This window comes from Papio anubis, chromosome 15 (assembly GCF_008728515.1).
Source record: "Papio anubis isolate 15944 chromosome 15, Panubis1.0, whole genome shotgun sequence".
Classification (NCBI taxonomy): domain Eukaryota; kingdom Metazoa; phylum Chordata; class Mammalia; order Primates; family Cercopithecidae; genus Papio; species Papio anubis.
In genome coordinates this window covers 26,539,610-26,557,670 of record NC_044990.1, presented here as the reverse complement: position 1 = coordinate 26,557,670, position 18,061 = coordinate 26,539,610, and the positions used below count along the sequence as shown (strand labels likewise).

General features: G+C 44.4%; 1 long non-coding RNA gene across 1 annotated transcript; it reads left to right on the top strand.

Annotated features, from left to right (window-relative positions):
• Nucleotides 1-238: 238 nt before the first annotated feature.
• LOC110741688 lies at nucleotides 239-4,348 on the top strand. The gene is made up of 3 exons (XR_002518357.2): nucleotides 239-1,583; nucleotides 1,765-1,827; nucleotides 4,111-4,348. It is a non-coding gene; the product is annotated as an uncharacterized LOC110741688 (long non-coding RNA).
• Nucleotides 4,349-18,061: the final 13,713 nt, after the last annotated feature.

The following is an 18,061-nucleotide window of genomic DNA, read 5'->3' as shown; positions in this document are numbered from 1 at the left end:
CTGGAGTGCAGTTGGCTCACTGCAACCACCATCTCCCGGGTTCAAGCAATTCTGTCTCAGCCTCCTGAGTAGCTGGGATTACAGGCACCTGCCATCATGCCTGACTAATTTCTGTATTTTAGTAGAGAAGGGGTTTCACCTTGTTGGCCAGGCCGGTCTTGAACTCCTGACCTCATGATCCACCCGCCTCGGCCTCCCAAAGTGCTAGGATTACAGGGGTGAGCCACCACACCCAACCTCCAAAACGTATTTTTAAAAAACCATTTTTTCTCTCTTACTTTTGTGCTTTTATTTTTACAGTTAAAACTCTGCATCATCTGGGTTCTATCCTGGTTTTTTTTTTCCCATGAGACTATGGTTGCCTCAATATTATGTGTTGTAATATTCATATTTTCCTCCCTTGTTCTGAAATTCTATTTTTTAGATTTTAACTTATAGAAGAGAAAGCTGTTAAGTATTGGTATCTGGGCTTTACACAAATGAGAACTTGCCCTGTCTTTGGCGAGTGGCAGCAGAGGCATATAGCTACCTGCTTAAAACAATAGATGTCTATGTGCGCTTTCATTTCTTATTAAGAATTCTGTGTGTGGGGAGATTGGAACAGGGAACACAAGTTGTTATGACACTTGAGAAACTGAATTACACAATTCGTTGATTTTTTTTTTTGATGGGGAGATTATACAAATCAGAAATGGAATCAAATATAGAAAAAGCTCTTTTTTGCGCCTCTGCTTTCAGCTGCATGGTTAGTTCCTCCTGTGATCAAGAAGTTCCTTGTTTATTTCTTGGTTGGGTAGCATAAGTTTTGCTATTAACTATCACCACACAGAACAAAAATGAGCACAGTAAAAATATATTAAATATTTCATATGAAAGAAAGTAAAACTCCTAGCCATAAAATAAAACATTTTGGTCATTGTTTTGGAGGATGGAGAATATAATCTTGACCACAGCTAATCTTGGCATCAGCATCTTTAGCTAGTGGAAACATCAACGGTCATTGTTTATGAGGGGAGAGAGGAAAGGAAGAAGGAGGAACTGCAGATAGTTGACAGAGTGACCAGAGGCTGTGGCTGTGTCACAAGCTGGTCTCCGGAAATGGTCTAGGACTGGGAGACGAGGGCTTCTTTGGTTGGGGGAAGTAAGTGGCCAGGGCAGTGTGTTCATTATGGGCTTCACCTTCTCTACTCTGTGGGGTGCCAAGCAACAGAGCAGAGCTGGGAGGTCGGCCAGGCTGCCTGTTGGAGCTCATGGAGGCATCCCCATCTAGGGGAGAAGAGGGCTTGGCCAGCTGAGGCTTGAAAATATCAGTAACTTTGTCTTCCAAACTACACCTAACAACCCAGAGAATTTGGAGTGACTTCCCCCTTCTTTTGTCCACACACTCTGCTTTCTTGGCTTTTAGTGGCTTCTTTACCCTTTGTGGGGTCCTTGGTGTTAATTTTCATTTGATTTCACCTGTATGTATTGAAGTGGGGAAAAGGAGGCCAACAGGTAGAAGAGGCACATTATGGTTGTCCCAACTCTGCCGAATAACCCTGGGTCCCTGTGCCCTCCCGACCTGAGGAAATCTTATGGAGGGGGTGAGTAGAGAGCAACTTGTGGAGTCTTTGCCACTGCCCCAGGGTGGACTGTTAACCAGGGCTCAATGGTCAGGTCTGATTTTAACTTGTTCTTTTGCCAGTCTGAGAGGGAGGGGGATCTTGTCCTTGGTCTTGTTTTTTCAAACCCCCAACTCACCCTTGTTACCCTCTGACACTCTAGGTGGCCCTGTGGCTCTCAGCACCTGATCAATGATCCCTTCACTCTTAACATCACAAAACAGAGGTAAGGCCTTTTTTCCCCTATCATAGCTGCTAAGCCCATTGAGTAAAAATAGCCAACTCACTGACACGACTCTATTCTCAAGTAAAATATTAAACCTGTTGAAAACCAAAATGAGTGATTGAAGCCTAAGATTCAAATCATCCAGGTTTTGAGCCAGTGTGAGGGCGTGCCCGGGAAAAAACATGAGTCACAGAAGCATCTGTGGCTGTTTTTTCCAAAGAGATTCTCAGGAAGTTTAGTATTTCTTCATTTTCTTTTAAAAGGGGTGGATGAGGGGCGGCAGTGAGACCAATGAGAATGTATTTGTGAGACTTAATTAGTGCTCCCAAAATCTACATTTCATATCAGATAAGGCCAGCGTTGAAGAAAAGGGGAATAGAGGAAGCAGTGGTCTTGGGGAGTGATGAAGGAACCATTAACCTCATCTTGTCTTTGTTCTGTGTCTGGGAAGACAGGCTAGTAGCCTGTTGAAAGGACTGGTTTCTGTTTAGAATTTAGAGAAGGAAACCTAATGACTTTTATCGAGGGAGGAAGTGTCAGATTGTGGCCATGAATTCAGCTTCCAAGGTTTCTTTGGGGCTCCTTTGGCCAAGAGTCCATTCAATCAGTTGGGGGCTTAGAATTTTATTTCTCACTATGTTGTGGAAAGAAAGTATTAAATGATTAAGTACGTATAAGACAAATACAGTTGCATTCCTAATATGTCTGTGTCTTGAGAGGTAGGAGAAAAAGGAGAAAGAGAATGTAATTGTAGAGAAATCAAGGAGAAAAGAATGAGACAAGATATAGGAAGGGGCCATGGATTCAGTGGAGGAAGGTGACAGTGTTGACTCCTGTATAGCCGCCCTCCATTTTGACGTGCCAAAATTTTAAAAACCCAACTATTTACAGTTTTCCATTGCTTTCATCTTTAACTATAAAGGGTCCATTCTGATTGAGGTAGCCAAACTGTCGCCATAGTGGAAATCATTTTCTAGCCTGCAAAGGCAAGAACTTAAGTTAACTACATCAGGGTCCCATCAGAAGCCAGAGAACTGGAGAACCCATCTATCGGCTGAAGGCCATGGTTGTAGTGAGGACTAGGGGGACGAAGTATGCATGTCTATGCCACCAGGAATCTGTATTTGAGGTCATCTCAAGGATTCTGATGCTAGCGAAAATTATTGGCAGGTCTCACAAATATTTGCATTTCAATACAGACCTCTTAAATACCAGTCTCCTGTAATTCACGAAGGAATGAGTCACTAATGGTAAAACTTCAGGTGCTACTACAAGTAGAGATTTGTTTCTCCGGGTGAGGAGGAGGAAAAAATTTTCTAGTTTTTCTCGAATAATTTTTTTTTTTATCTTTTAAGTTTCAACTCTGCTGTGAGCCAGAGATGCTCTTCCTTAAGAGATCCTTTCTGGAAATATTTATGTCAAAACACCTTCTCCCTATTTTTCACCTCCTTTCTGACCTTGTACATATGCTAAGTGCTTGTACATATTAAGTACTTGCTGCTGTGCTGGGAAAAGGGAGAGGTTGTAGGGAATGGGGCCTCCCTCTCTTCAGCTATTACCAGCTTCTCTGGCTCCCATTTCTGCAGGATGACAGGGAGGGTCCCACCCACTGTGACTAATGTCCCTGGCGAAGCACTTAATTGCTGCCCCCTGAAGCATCTACTGGCCCACGTGCTACACCCCCACTCTGAGGATAATCCATAAACTCCTGCTGCTTCAGGGGGTGTTTTGCCGCAGGGGGAGTTTTGGTTTTGGGGATGAGGGTGGAGAATGAGTCACTTTCCACTCATTTTCTAGAACCTTCCACAGCAGAGTGCCTTTAGAGAGCTGAGTAAAGTAGCCTCTCCTAGTTAATAAAGCCAATGATAGTTTCATCCCTTAGAATGTCACTGGCTTGGGGGCAACAATTTGCATTTAATGAAAATAGTAATTTTCCACGGCCTCTGAAAAACACAATTTGGCTTTAGTGTAGTAGAAAGCGCTGACTTTCTTTCACACCAGCCCAATGAAGTTTTCAAAGTTCATTTCAAAGTTTTCAAGCTGGTAGTTTCCTCACTACCAGTGGATTAATAACTACAAGTGGAAATGTCTTTGTCAGTGGGGTTGAGGTAACCAGCATGTAGAAGATTATCGCCACCTAAAGCAAGAGGAACTGGCTTTCTGTGACCGGTTTTGCAACACCAGTGTGGAAGCTCTGCAACTGGTTTGTTCTGGATTTTCATGCCTGCCTCCTTCTCAGTCCTCACCTTCTGTCAACCATCTCTCCGTTGGTTTCAATTCCAGAAATGCAATCGTCCTGACATGGCTCTTCCTGACAACCTGGGTACCCCACTGCCTCTAGCCACACCTTGCTTCTGAGACAAATAAGGAACTTTAATTTGGGCTCCCGAGTGGAAATAACAGTCATCATCAAGAACAGAAGGCTCAGGCTGGGTGTGGTGGCTCATGCCTGTAATCCCAGCACTTTGGGAGGCCACGGTGGGTGGATCACCTGAGATCAGGAGTTGGAGACAAGCCTGACTAACATGGTGAAACCCCATTTCTACTAAAAATACAAAATTAGCCGGGCATGGTGGCGCATGCCTGTAATCTCAGTTACTTGGGAGGCTGAGGCAGGAGAAGTGAGCCAAGATCATGTCGTTGCACTCCAGCCTTCCAGCCTGGGCAACAAGAATGAAACTCTGTCTCAAAAAAAAAAAAAAAAAAGAACAGAGGGCTCTTGCCTGGGCTTGCTCAGAAAATCCCCACTTCAGAGGAGGGTGCAGCTGTCGCTCCAGCTTCCTGGTTATGCATCCCTTGTCAAATCAGCAGGAAGTTTAATTCTATTAAATATTAACCCTTGTCCTGAAGGCCTCGGTTGCTTTAGTAGAGAGAATTGAGGGTAGAAGGTGAAAGAAAAGAGAAAGGGAAAGAGCATGTAGAAGGCAAACAGAAGGAGAGACATGAAGTCAGGGAGGATCAGAAGATAGAGGGAAGAGAATATGAGGGAGAGGATCGCAATTCAGCAGGTTAGTGGGGGAGTTTCTGATCTCACCACCTGCTCTTTGCCGATCAGCATTCTTGCCACTGTTCCTGGCTCCGTCAGAGCTTTCACTCTCATTATCTCGGAAAAAATACATAATTACACAGTGAAAAAACTCAGGTTAAAAATGGCACGTACAGTATGATTCCCTTTTATATTTATTTATTGAGACCGAGTTTCACTCTTGTCTCCCAGGCTGGAGTGCAATGGCACGATTTCAGCTCACAGTAACCTCCTCCTCCTGGGTTCAAGCAATTCTCCTGACTCAGCCACCAGAGTAGCTGGGATTATCGACGCCTGCCACCATGCCCTGCTAATTTTTGTATTTTTAGTAGAGACGGGGTTTCACCATGCCGGCCAGGCTGGTCTCAAATTCCTGATCTCAGGTGATCTGCCCACCTCAGCCTCCCAAAGTGCTGGTATTACACCCGTGAGCCACCGCCCCCCACTGATTCCCTTTTAAATACATGTTTGTGTAAATACCTCGAAGGCTATGAATAAACATTTTCATTATTTTGGAATTATGAATTCATTTTTATTTTCTTCTTTTTTGCTTATCTATATTTTCTATAATGAATATCTGTGCATGTAATAGTAAAGTTCAAGTTATATTAAAATTGAGGGGAGGCCAGGCACGTTGGCTTATACTTGTGATCCCAGCACCTTGGGAGGCCGAGGCAGGAGGATCATTTGAGAGCAGACTGGGCAACTTAGAGAGATCCCCGTCTCAAAAAAATAATAATAATAAATTAATAAAATATAAAGGAAAGGACAGAGACAGAGGAAGAAAAATATGGAGTTGGGAGGGGTACAGTGTTTTTTGAGGCACATGATGATCCAGATACTCTATTGAACTATACATTTCCCAGTGTTAATTGCCTGATCTTTGCATTCAGTAGCCATTTGACTACTATGTTCAGTGTTTTAGGGATTCTAATTTTTTTTTTTTTTTGAGATGGAGTCTGGCTCTGTCACCCAGGCTGGAGTACAATGGCGTGATCTTGGTTCACTGCAACCTCCGCCTTCTGGGTTCAAGCAATTCCCCTGCCTCAGCCTCCCGAGTAGCTGGGATTACAGGCATGCACCACCATACCTGTCTAATTTTTGTATTTTAATAAAGACAGAGTTTCACCATGTTGGTCAGGATGGTCTCGAACTCCTGACCTCATGATCCGCCCACCTTGGCCTCCCAAAGTGCTGGGATTACAGGCTGTCAGGCCTCTGAGCCCAAGCTAAGCCATCATATCCCCAGTGACCTGCACGTTTACATCCAGATGGCCTGAAGCAACTGAAGATCCACAAAAGAAGTGAAAATAGCCTTAACTGAAGACATTCCACCATTGTGATTTGTTTCTGCCCCACCCTAACTGATCAATGTACTTTGTAATCTCCCCTACCCTTAAGAAGGTTCTTTGTAATTCTCCCCACCCTTGAGAATGTGCTTTGTGAGATCCACAGCCTGCCCACAAAACATTGCTCCTAACTCCACCACCTATCCCAAAACCTGTGAGAACTAATGATAATCCACCACCCTTTGCTGACTCTCTTTTCGGACTCAGCCCCCCTGCACCCAGGTGAAATAAACAGCCATGTTGCTCACACAAAGCCTGTTTAGGGGTCTCTTCACACGGACATGTGGGACATTTGGTGCTGAAAACCCGGGTCAGTGGAATTCCTTCAGGAGACCCTGTCCTCACCCTCACTCCGTGAAGAGATCCACCTACGACCTCGGGTCCTCAGACCAACCAGCCCAAGGAACATCTCACCGATTTTAAATTGGGTAAGCAGTCTCTTTTTATTCTTTTCTCCAACCTCTCTCACTATCTCCCCAACCTCTTTCTCCTTTCAGTCTTGGCGCCACCCTTCAATCTCTCCCTTCTCTTAATTTCAATTCCTTTCATTTTCTGGTAGAGACAAAGGAGACACATTTTATCCCGGGACCCAAAACTCCGGCACCGGTCACGGACTCGGGAAGGCAGCCTTCCCTTGGTGTTTAATCATTGCGGGGACGCCTCTCTGACCCATGTTCCATTGGTGTCTCATCTCCGTGGGGACGCCTGCCTTGATCATTTATCCAGGTTCCCTTGGTGGCAAGTCAATTGCGGGGACGCCTGCTTTGGCTGCTCACCCACGTTGCGGCCCAGGACTGCTACCCAACCCCCTTCTCTGTGTCACTACCCTTCTCTTTAAACTTGCCTCCTTCACTAAGGGCAACCTTCCACCCTCCATTCCTCCTTCTTCTCCCTTCTCCCTGTGTTCTCAAGACCTTAAAACCTCTTCAACTCTCGCCTGACCTAAAATCTAAGCATCTTATTTTCTTCTGCAGTACCGCTTGGCCCCAGTACAAACTCGACAGTAGTTCCAAGTGGCCAGAGAATGGCACTTGAGATTTGTCTATCCTACAAGATCTAGATAATTTTTGTCGAAAAATGGGCAAATGGTCTGAAGTGCCTGACGTCCAGGCATTCTTTTACACCTTGGTCCCTCCCTAGTCTCTGCTCCTAATGAGACTCTTCCGAAATCTTTCTTCTTTCTCTCCTGTCTGTTCCTTGCATCTCCACCTCAAGCTCTGAGTCCTTTGAAGCTTTCTTTTCTACGGACTCATCTGACCTCTCCCCTTCTTCCCAGGCTGCTCCTCACCAGGTCAAGCCAGGTCCCAATTTTTCCTCAGCCTCTGCTCCCCAACCCTATAATCCTTCTATCACCTCCCCTCCTCACACCCAGTCCAGCTTACAGTTTCATTCTGCAACTAGCCCTCCCCCACCTGCCCAGCAATTTCCTCCTAAAAAGGTGGCTGGAGCTAAAGGCATAGTCAAGGTTAATGCTCCTTTTTCTTTATCCAACCTCTCCCAAATCAGTTAGCATTTAGGCTCTTTCTCATCAAATATGAAAAACCCAGCCCAGTTCATGGCTCGTTTGGCAGCAACCCTGAGACGCTTTACCACCCTAGACCCTAAAAGGTCAAAATGCCATCTTATTCTCAATGTGCATTTTATTATCCATCCCACTCCCGACATTAGAAAAAGCTCCAAAAATGAGAATCCGGCCCTCAAATCCCACAACATGACTTAATGAACCTCGCCTTCAAGGTGTACAGTAATAAAGTAGAGGCAGCCAAATAGCAATGTATTTCTGAGTTGCAATTCCTTGCCTCCACTGTGACACAAACCCCAGCCACATCTCCAGCACACAAGAACTCCAAATGCCTGACCTGCAGCTGCCAGGGGTTCCTCCGGAACCTCCTCCTGCAGGAGCTTGCTACAAGTGCCAGAAATCTGGCCACTGGGCCAAGGAATGCCCGCAGCCCAGGATTTCTCCTAAGCCATGTCCCGTCTGTGCGGGACCCTACTGGAAATCGGACTGTCCAACTCACCTGGCAGCCACTCCCAGAGCTCCTGAACTCTGGCCCAAGGCTCTCTGACTAACTCCTTCCCAGATCTTCTCAGCTTAGCGGCTGAAGACTGACACTGCCCAATCACCTCAGAAGCCTACAGGACCATCACAGACATTTTGGATAACTCTTACAGTGCAGGGTAAGTCCGTCCCCTTCTTAATCAATACAGAGGCTACCCACTCCACATTACCTTCTTTTCAAGGGCCTGTTTCCCTTGCCCCCATAACTGTTGTGGGTACTGACGACCAAGCTTCAAAACCCTTTAAAACTCCCCAACTCTGGTGCCAACTTGGACAACATTCTTTAATGCACTCCTTTTTAGTTCTCCCCACCTGCCCAGCTCCCAAGACATTTTAACTAAATTATCTGCTTCCTTTACTATTCCTGGGCTACATCTACACCTCGGTGCCGCCTTTTGCCCCAGTTCAAAGCCTCCTTCACATCCTCTCCTTGTATCTCCCCACCTTAAACCACAAGTATAGGATACCTCTACTCCGTCCTTAGCGACCGATCATGCACCCCTCACCACCCCATTAAAACCTAATCACTCTTACCCTGTTCAACGCCAATATCCCATCCCACAGCACACTTTAAAAGGATTAAAGCCTGTTATCACTCGCCTGTTACAGCATGGCCTTTTAAAGCCTGTAAACTCTCCTTAAAATTCCCCAATTTTACCTGTCCAAAAACCGGACAAGCCTTACAGGTTAGTTCAGGATCTGTGCTTTATCAACCAAATTGTTTGCCTATCCACCCCATGGTGCCAAAGCCATAATACTCTACTATCCTCAATACCTCCCTCCACAATCCCTCCATAACCCATTATTCTCTTCTGGATCTCGAACACGCTTTCTTTTTTTTTTTTTTTTTTTTTGAGACGGAGTCTCGCTCTGTCGCCCAGGCTGGAGTGCAGTGGCCGGATCTCAGCTCACTGCAAGCTCCGCCTCCCGGGTTCACGCCATTCTCCGGCCTCAGCCTCCCGAGTAGCTGGGACTACAGGGGCCCGCCACCTCGCCCGGCTAGTTTTTTGTATTTCTTAATAGAGACGGGGTTTCACCGTGTTAGCCAGGATGGTCTCGATCTCCTGACCTCGTGATCCGCCCGTCTCGGCCTCCCAAAGTGCTGGGATTACAGGCTTGAGCCACCGCGCCCGGCCCCGAACACGCTTTCTTTACTATTCCTTGCACCCTTCATCCCAGCCTCTCTTTGCTTTCACTTGGACTGACCCTGACACCCATCAGGCTCAGCAAATTACCTGGGCTATACTGCTGCAAGGCTTCACGGACATTCCCCATTACTTCAGTCAAGCCCAAATTTCTTCCTCATCCATTACGTATCTCGACACAATTCTTCATAAAAACACACATGCTCTCCCTGCTAATCATGTCTGGCTAATCTCCCAAACCTGAACCCCTTCTACAAAACAACAATTCCTTTCCTTCCTAGGCATGGTTAGGTACTTCCACCTTTGGATACCCATTTTTGCCACCCTGAATAAACTATAATGTAAACTCACAAAAGCAAACCTAGCTGACCCCATAGATCCTAAATCCTTTCACCACTCCTCGTTCCGTTCCTTAAAAACAGCCCTAGAAGTTGCCCCTCGCTGGCTCTCCCTAACTCATCCCAACCCTTTCCATTACACACAGCCAAAGTACAGGGCTGTGCGGTTAATATCTTACACAAGAGCCAGGACCACGCCCTGTAGCCTTTCTGTCCAAACCTTACCGTTTTAGGCTGGCCCCCACTCCCATGACTGTATCTCTCTGATCCACCTGACATTCACTCCATTTTCCCGTATTTCCTTCTTTCGTGTTCCTCACCCTAATCACACTTGGTTTATCGATGGCAGTTCCACCAGGCCTAATCACCACACACCAGCAAAGGCAGGCTATGCTATAGTATCTTCTGCATCTATCATTAAGCCTGCCCTGCTCCACTACCTCTCAGCAAGCTGAACTCATTGCCTTAACTTGGGCCCTCACTCTTGCAAAGGGACTACGTGTCAATATACTGACCCCATATCCTTCACCACCATGCTGTTTTATGGGCTGAAAGCTTTCCTCACTACACAAGGGTCCTCCATCATTAATGCCTCTTTAATAAAAACTCTTCTCAAGGCCGCTTTACTTCCAAAGGAAGCTGGAGTCATACATGGCAAGGGCCATCAAAAGGCATCATACCCCTTCACTCAGGACAACAATTATGCTGATAAGGTAGCTAAAAAAGCAGCTAGCATTCCAACTTCTATCCCTCATGGCGGTTTTTCTCCTTCTCATCTGGTCACTCCCACCTACTCCCCCACTGAAACTTCCACCTGTCAATCTCTTCCCACACAAGGCAAATGGTTCTTAGACCAAGGAAAATATCTCCTTCCAGCCTCACAGGCCTATTCTAGTCTATCGTCATTTCATAACCTCTTCCATGTAGGTTACAAGCTGCTAGCCCACCTCTTAGAACGTCTCATTTCCTTTCCATGGTGGAAAGCTATCCTTAAGGAAATCACTTCTCAGTGTTCCATCTGCTGTTCTACTACCCCTCAGGATTGTTCAGGCCCCCTCCCTTCCCTACACATCAAGCTCCAGGATTTGCCCCCGCCCAGGACTGGCAAATTGACTTTACTCACATGCCCCGAGTCAGGAAACTAAAATACCTCTTGGTCTGGGTAGACACTTTCACTGGATGGGTAGAGGCCTTTCCCACAGGGTCTGAGAAGGCCACTGCGGTCATTTCTTCCCTTTTTGTCAGACATAATTCCTCAGTTTAGCCTTCCCACCTCTATACAGTGCAATAACAGACCAGCCTTTATTAGTCAAATCACCCAAGCAGTTTTTCAGGCTCTTGGTATTTAGTGGCTCCTGTTTTTACCTCAAATTGCCACCCTTAAGTCTCTCTTAAAGTGGATAGAAGATCTTCAGTGGCAAGGTACCCTCCAATACTTTCACCCTGATGAAGTCCTATTCTTTACTTTTATACTTACTCTTATTCTCATTCCCGTTCTTATGCCACCCTCTACCTCTCCCAAGCCATCTCCACCACACTATCAGTCTCAGTCGCTCTCTCCTAGCCATTTCTAATCCTTCTTTAAAAAACAATTGCTGGCTTTGCATTTCTCTTTCCTCCAAAATCATCGAGGCCTCGACTCACTGCTAAAAAAAGAGGACTGTGTATTTTTAAATGAAGAGTGCTGTTTTTACCTAAATCAATCTGGCATGGTATATGACAACATAAAAAAACTCAAGGATAGAGCCTAAACTTGTGCCAACCAAGCAAGTAATTATGCTGAACCCCCTTGGGCACTCTCTAATTGGACGTCCTTGGTCCTCCCAATTCTTAGTCCTTTAATACCTGTTTTTCTCCTTGTCTTATTCCGTTCTTTTCTCAATTCATACAAAACCGCATCCAGGCCATCACCAATAATTCTATACAACAAATGCTCCTTCTAACAACCCCATAATATCACCCCTTACCACAAAATCTTCCTTTACCTTAATCTCTCCCACTCTAGGTTCCCACACTGCCCCTAATCCCGCTCAAAACAGCCCTGAGAAACATTGCCCATTATCTCTCCATACTACCACCCCAAAAGTTTTTCCCTGCCCCAACACTTCAACACTATTTTATGTTATTTTTCTTATTAATATAAGAAGACAGGAATGTGAGGCCTCTGAGCCCAAGCTAAGCCATCATATCCCCTGTGACCTGCATTTATACATCCAGATGGCCTGAAGCAACTGAAGATCCACAAAAGAAGTGAAAATAGCCTTAACTGACATTCCACCATTGTGATTTGTTTCTGCCCCACCCTAACTGATCAATGTACTTTGTAATCTCCCCCACCCTTAAGAAGGTTCTTTGTAATTCTTCCCACCCTTGAGAATGTACTTTGTGAGATCCACCCCCTGCCCACAAAACATAACTCCTAACTCCACGCCTATCCCAAAACCTGTAAGAACTAACGATAATCCACCACCCTTTGCTGACTCTCTTTTCGGACTCAGCCCGCCTGCACCCAGGTGAAATAAACAGCCTTGTTGCTCACACAGACACGTGAGACACAGGCATGAGCCACCTCGCCTGGCCTTTAGGGGTTCTAATTCTTATATCTTTAGAATTGTATTTTTAAACCAAAGGTGCACATGGGAATCAGCAGGGAAACTTTTTCAAAATGTCTTTGCTACTGTTTCAGAATTTTGCTCCTGGTTCAGCTAAAACCAGGTTCTTGTCTCATGACCAAGAAAATTAGGCACGTGGACACATTGAAGGGTGAATAGAGCAGGATTTTACTGGGTGAAAAGGGAAAAATGAAAAAAAACCTCAGCAAAACAGGCTCCCCACTTCACAGACTTAATCCCACGCTCCTCTCCGAGTCTGTGGCTCCACCCTGCTCCCCCAGGGCTCATGCGGGCATGCTCAGACAAGGCCCTGGGCAGGTTCCTTCATCCACACAAAAACATCTAACATAAACACTTGTGGGGAGGGTCAGAGATTCTCCGGGGACCCCTTTTTACCTGCCTAGGCATTTGGCTGTCTCACTAGGACCTTACCCTCAGAAGTTCTGATTCAGAATGCCTAGGTAGGGTCTGAGTAGGAATCTTTCAAAAACCTTTTCTAAGTGTTTGGGTATTCATCATGGTGGAAAATTCCATGGTGTGTAAGATGATCCACTGAGGTATTGAGGGAAAATATTAGAACTTCTAATTTTATTTTCTATCTCATCCTTTAAAAGATTTCTACTTAATTGTATTTTAGCATTGTACTGATATTGATATGACATGTATAACCTGCAAATAAATACATTTACATATTTGAGGGTATGCTGAAATGTACAATCAAAAAATTAAGAAACAACTAATGGCTTCAGAAGATTCATTATGAGTGGGATAACTCGTATCCAACTGATTTGAAAACTCTTCTCTGGACTGAGGTAACAATAACCTAAGAAATTTCACACAACGGATGATGACTCATTGTGACCGACTTCATTTCCTGCTTATAGGTGTGTTATTTTTTATTGGTCTTGTGTCATCGTTTGTGGGTACATTACCTTCTCCATGTTGGTCATAGCTGTCTCTTTTGTAAATATACATGCAGATATGACAGAGCTCAGCACTTGGGAACCACTCAAAGCCTTAAAGGCTGATCATTATTTTTCAGTTCTTACATGCTATACTCTCATAGCTGCTTTGAAAAAAATGAACGAGATTATCTTAAAAAGCAAAACAATCCCTGCCAGGTGCCATGGCTCACTCCTGTAATCCCAGCATTTTGGGAGGCTGAGGTGGGCGGATCACAAGGTCAGGAGTTCAAGACCAGCCTGACCAACATAATGAAACCCCGTCTCTACTAAAAATACAAAAATTAGCTGGGCGTGGTGGCACACACCTGTAATCCCAGCTACTCAGGAGGCTGAAGCAGGAGAATCGCTTGAACCCGGCAGGTGGAGGTTGCAGTGAGCTGAGATTGTACCATTGCACTCCATCCTGGGTAACAAACAGAGAGACTCCATCTCAAAAAAAAAAAGTAAAACATTTTGTGATAATTAATAGTTTGTAACCAAAACATTGATTAAACAATAAAACAACAGAAAAAAATTAAAGAGTGATAAGTAAATCTCCCAACTTCCAGGTGCAGATGGAGAACAGAACACACACACACACAATCTCCTTTTTCTTCCTTCTGATAAAAAGGGAAGAAATGATAGCAACAACATTTTTTTTCAACTCCCTATAGCAACAATATTTTGAAAGCTAGAAAGTAAGAAGTGTGGCCAACAATACAATAGACCTAGGAACACTGAATCCTAAGTCAGTAGTGAGGAAATTTGAGAAACCAACCAAAATCCCACAAAGGCTCAGGAATTGGCAGCGCCAGGTTCCTGGAAGTGATGTGGGGCATCCTAAAACCAGGAGTGGTTCAAAGTCTGTTTAGGAAGCAGTTTGACTTTCAGGTCCCTCCCCTCTCTGCACAACCAGGTCAGTAGCCTGTCCCCACCACAGAGTCTATGACAGAAGGTCCTCACATAGGAGGACACTGGGCAGAGTTGAGGGCTGGGTGCTATGCTGGAAATTGAGAAATTAAGTGGACAGACACTGAGACCCACTCCTCTTTCCCCAGTGAGCTCCCATGATACTGGTGGCCAGAATTATATCCTTCGAGCATGAACCCGGAAGAATCTTCTACGGGGAATTTGATGTTCCCAAGAGTGAAAATTTAAAGGCACTACTGTGTGGGTCCTGCAGCCAAATAACCCAGCCAGAACATGTTGTGAAGCCTCCGGCCAACAAGGTCCTATTGGTTCAAAATCTCTACTCAGCTTTTTAGCTCCGTTCTTAAATATTAACAGATAATCAAGATTTAACAGACACTGAGGAAAACCTCTCACATGAAAAACAGAGACCAAGATGAATAGGAAAAAGCAACTTCAAGGAAAGAGAGACTGTACAGATTGAAGAAAATGTTAAATATCCTCTAATTAATATCCTCAGAGGTAAGATATATAACCATCAAAAAGGAATATAACGTTAGTAAAAGGAGCATTCAGGGAACACATAAGACCTCTTGGAAATTAGAAATATGATAACAAAATTAAAAATTCAGTAAGAGGAAATAAAGAAAAGAAAATCTCTCTGAAATTAGACCAAAAGAGAAAAAAATGGACAAATGAAATAGAAGAAAATCAGGAAAATATAGCTGGGCTTGGTGGTGGGCACCTGTAATTCTACCTACTTGGGAGGCTGAGGCACGAGAGTTGCTTGAACCTGGGAAGCAGACGTTGCAGTGAGTCGAGATCGCACCACTGCACTCCAGCCTGGGCAACAGAGCAAGACTGTCTCAAAAAAAAAAAAAGAAAGAAAAATCAGGAAAACAGAACAGAAGGTTTAATATTGCAAATAGGATTTCCAAAAAGAGTGTCAGAAAAACCAGAGGAGTAAAAGTCATTAAAGAAATAATTTCCCACAACTAACAAGCATGCATTTTTGGAATGAAAGGGCCACCAAATGCCAGCACAAAGAGAACAGACCCACACTAAGGCACACCGGTGTGGTATCTCAAAACAGTGAGGACAAAGAACAGATGCTACAGGTTTCCAAAGAAGAGGAACAAACAAGTCCTACCTAAAGGATGACAAATCAGAATGGCATCAGACTTCTCAATGGCAACCCTGAAGGCCAGATGGGAATGGCTTTCAAAATTCTCAAGAAAAATGGTTTCCACTCTAGAATTCTATAGTTGGCCCAAATAATCCATCAAGTGTGAGAGTAGAGTAAAAATAAACATTTTCTGACATCCACGTTCTTGAGAATTTATATTCCATGCCCCTGCCTTAGGATGTCCCCAGACATATGTCAAAATATGCCGGGCGCGGTGGCTCAAGCCTGTAATCCCAGCACTTTGGGAGGCCGAGACGGGCGGATCACGAGGTCAGGAGATCGAGACCATCCTGGCTAACACGGTGAAACCCCGTCTCTACTAAAAAATACAAAAAACTAGCCGGGCGAGGCGGCGGGCGCCTGTAGTCCCAGCTACTCGGGAGGCTGAGGCAGGAGAATGGCGTGAACCCGGGAGGCGGAGCTTGCAGTGAGCTGAGATCCGGCCACTGCACTCCAGCCTGGGCGACAGAGCCAGACTCCGTCTCAAAAAAAAAAAAAGAAAGAGGACTCCAAAGTTCAAACAGGAATGAGGCAAGAGAATCTCTGGGATGCTGGTGAAGGGAGATTCCAAGATAAGAGCTATGTCTCACATGCAGGTTAGAGCATATGCTACAAGGCTATGGGAGAGATTTTTTTTTAGGAGACTGGTGAAAGTATTAGAATATCTGAAAATTCTGAATGCCTTGACAGCAGACATAGACCAACAGCAAATATAAATACTGTACATAGAAAATGAAGCAAACAAAAACCAAAACAGTTATTAGCTCCAGGAGCAACAAAAAAATGTGTGCAGGAGTCTGAGCACAGTAGTTCATGCCTGTAATCCCAGCATTTTGGGAGGCAGAGGTGGGTGGATTACTTGAGACCTGTAGTTCAAGACCAGCCTGGGCGACAAGGTGAAACCCCGTCTCCAAAAAAAAAAATACAAAAAATTATCTGGGCTGGGTGACAGAGCAAGACGCTGTCTCAGGAAAAAAAAAAAAAAAAAGGTGTTCAGAAAAGAGAAAGTCGTCATAGTTTGCTTTCTGGCTTAGCTGTGACTATTGCTCTAATATACACATTGAACATTCACGTTACCAGCATTACAACATAACTCTGTTGGAAGGATGGGAGATGGGGAAGGATGAGTGTATCCCACTAGGACAGCAGGAGGAAAGATACCAAATCCTAATCTTCTACCCGGGGGAAAAATCAGTTAATGGCTATAGTTGAAAAATCAAGGAACAGCATTTCAAGCATGTTAATGTAGAGACCTGGAAGTAAATACTGAAAGAATTATCTAAAAGGTTAAAGTGTAGAAAATGGGGAGGAGAGACTAAGGGACTGCTATTTTTTTTTTTTATAACAAGACTTGTTTAACATTTTGGATAAAGTGCAGGTATAACTCTGGGAGGAAAAGAGGAAAACAAAAAAAAAGATCTATTAAAATTGTATTTAGGAAAAGAAAAAAAGCAAATCTCTTTTCTTGTCTGGATTCCAACTCTCCTGGCCCAGATCACTACAGACCCTCATTGCTCTTGGTATGTCCTTCCAAAAATATCCTATGGGGGTCCACTTAGGATTGCTTCATAAACTGCAGGGCTGAATGGATCTTGTGGGCCACCATGGACTTTTGAAGTTGAGACATCTAGGCCTCTAGCCTCATGTTTTCAGGCTCCCCGTACATTAACAAAGGAAACGTTGCGAAAATGAAATTATTAAACTGGTATGCTTTGCACGTTTTTACATTAACAAACACCTTATCAGATACTGAGAGATGTCAGGAGTCTAAATTTTAGGACATATGTGAATGAGAGGCCCAGGCCAAGTGGCCCTCCTGAATCCCCTCACACCCCCTAACACCCGCTCTACTCTGCCACTGACCTTGTCTCCAGACACTTTGCTAATTTTGCAAGGTCTTCCCCAGCCCTGCCAGCTATTGTGCTGTGTCCTTCCCTGTTACAGATGGTATATTATTCTGCATTTGCCTTCTCTGAACTGCACTCAACTCCCAGCAACTCCTCTGGCACCTCCTCAGCCTGCTGCCACCTGCCCTCAGAATCAACAAACCCTCCATCCTAACAACCCTCATTAATAAATTAAAATGCCCTCCTCCGCCTGTTTTCCATTTGGTGCCACATTCGCATTGAATTCACATGCTGGCCATTCCGTTCTGCAGGTCACGGAATGAGAATCTTCATCACCTGTGTTCTGTCCTCCCAGATTAATGATAACCCACCGGTACTCATTCTCTAGGAATGCAACCACCTCATAATTATGTTGGTTAGAATTTAAATTGTAGCCCAGTGGTTTGCAAAACTGGCTGCATATTAGAGACGCCTAGGGAGATTTTTAAAATATGGATCCTGGATCTTACCACAATCCTATCATACTGTGCTAAAAACTTGGTCTGATAAATGAGCCTGGTCACCTTAAATATACAATTTTCTTTGTCTATTGAACAGAAGAAAAGTAAAATATTGGGGTGACTTGCAGGGCCTTGCAACAAAACGGAGAATCTGCCAGACTTTTAAGTTCTACTTTCCTTTTCTTGCATTTTAATGAAAAACAAAATTTGAGAACTTGGTCATGAGTTTTAGTTTCCTGTTTCTGCTGTAAAAAAAAATTACTTGAAATTTAGTGGTTTAAACCAATGCAAATTTATTATCTTGCAGTTCTGGAGGT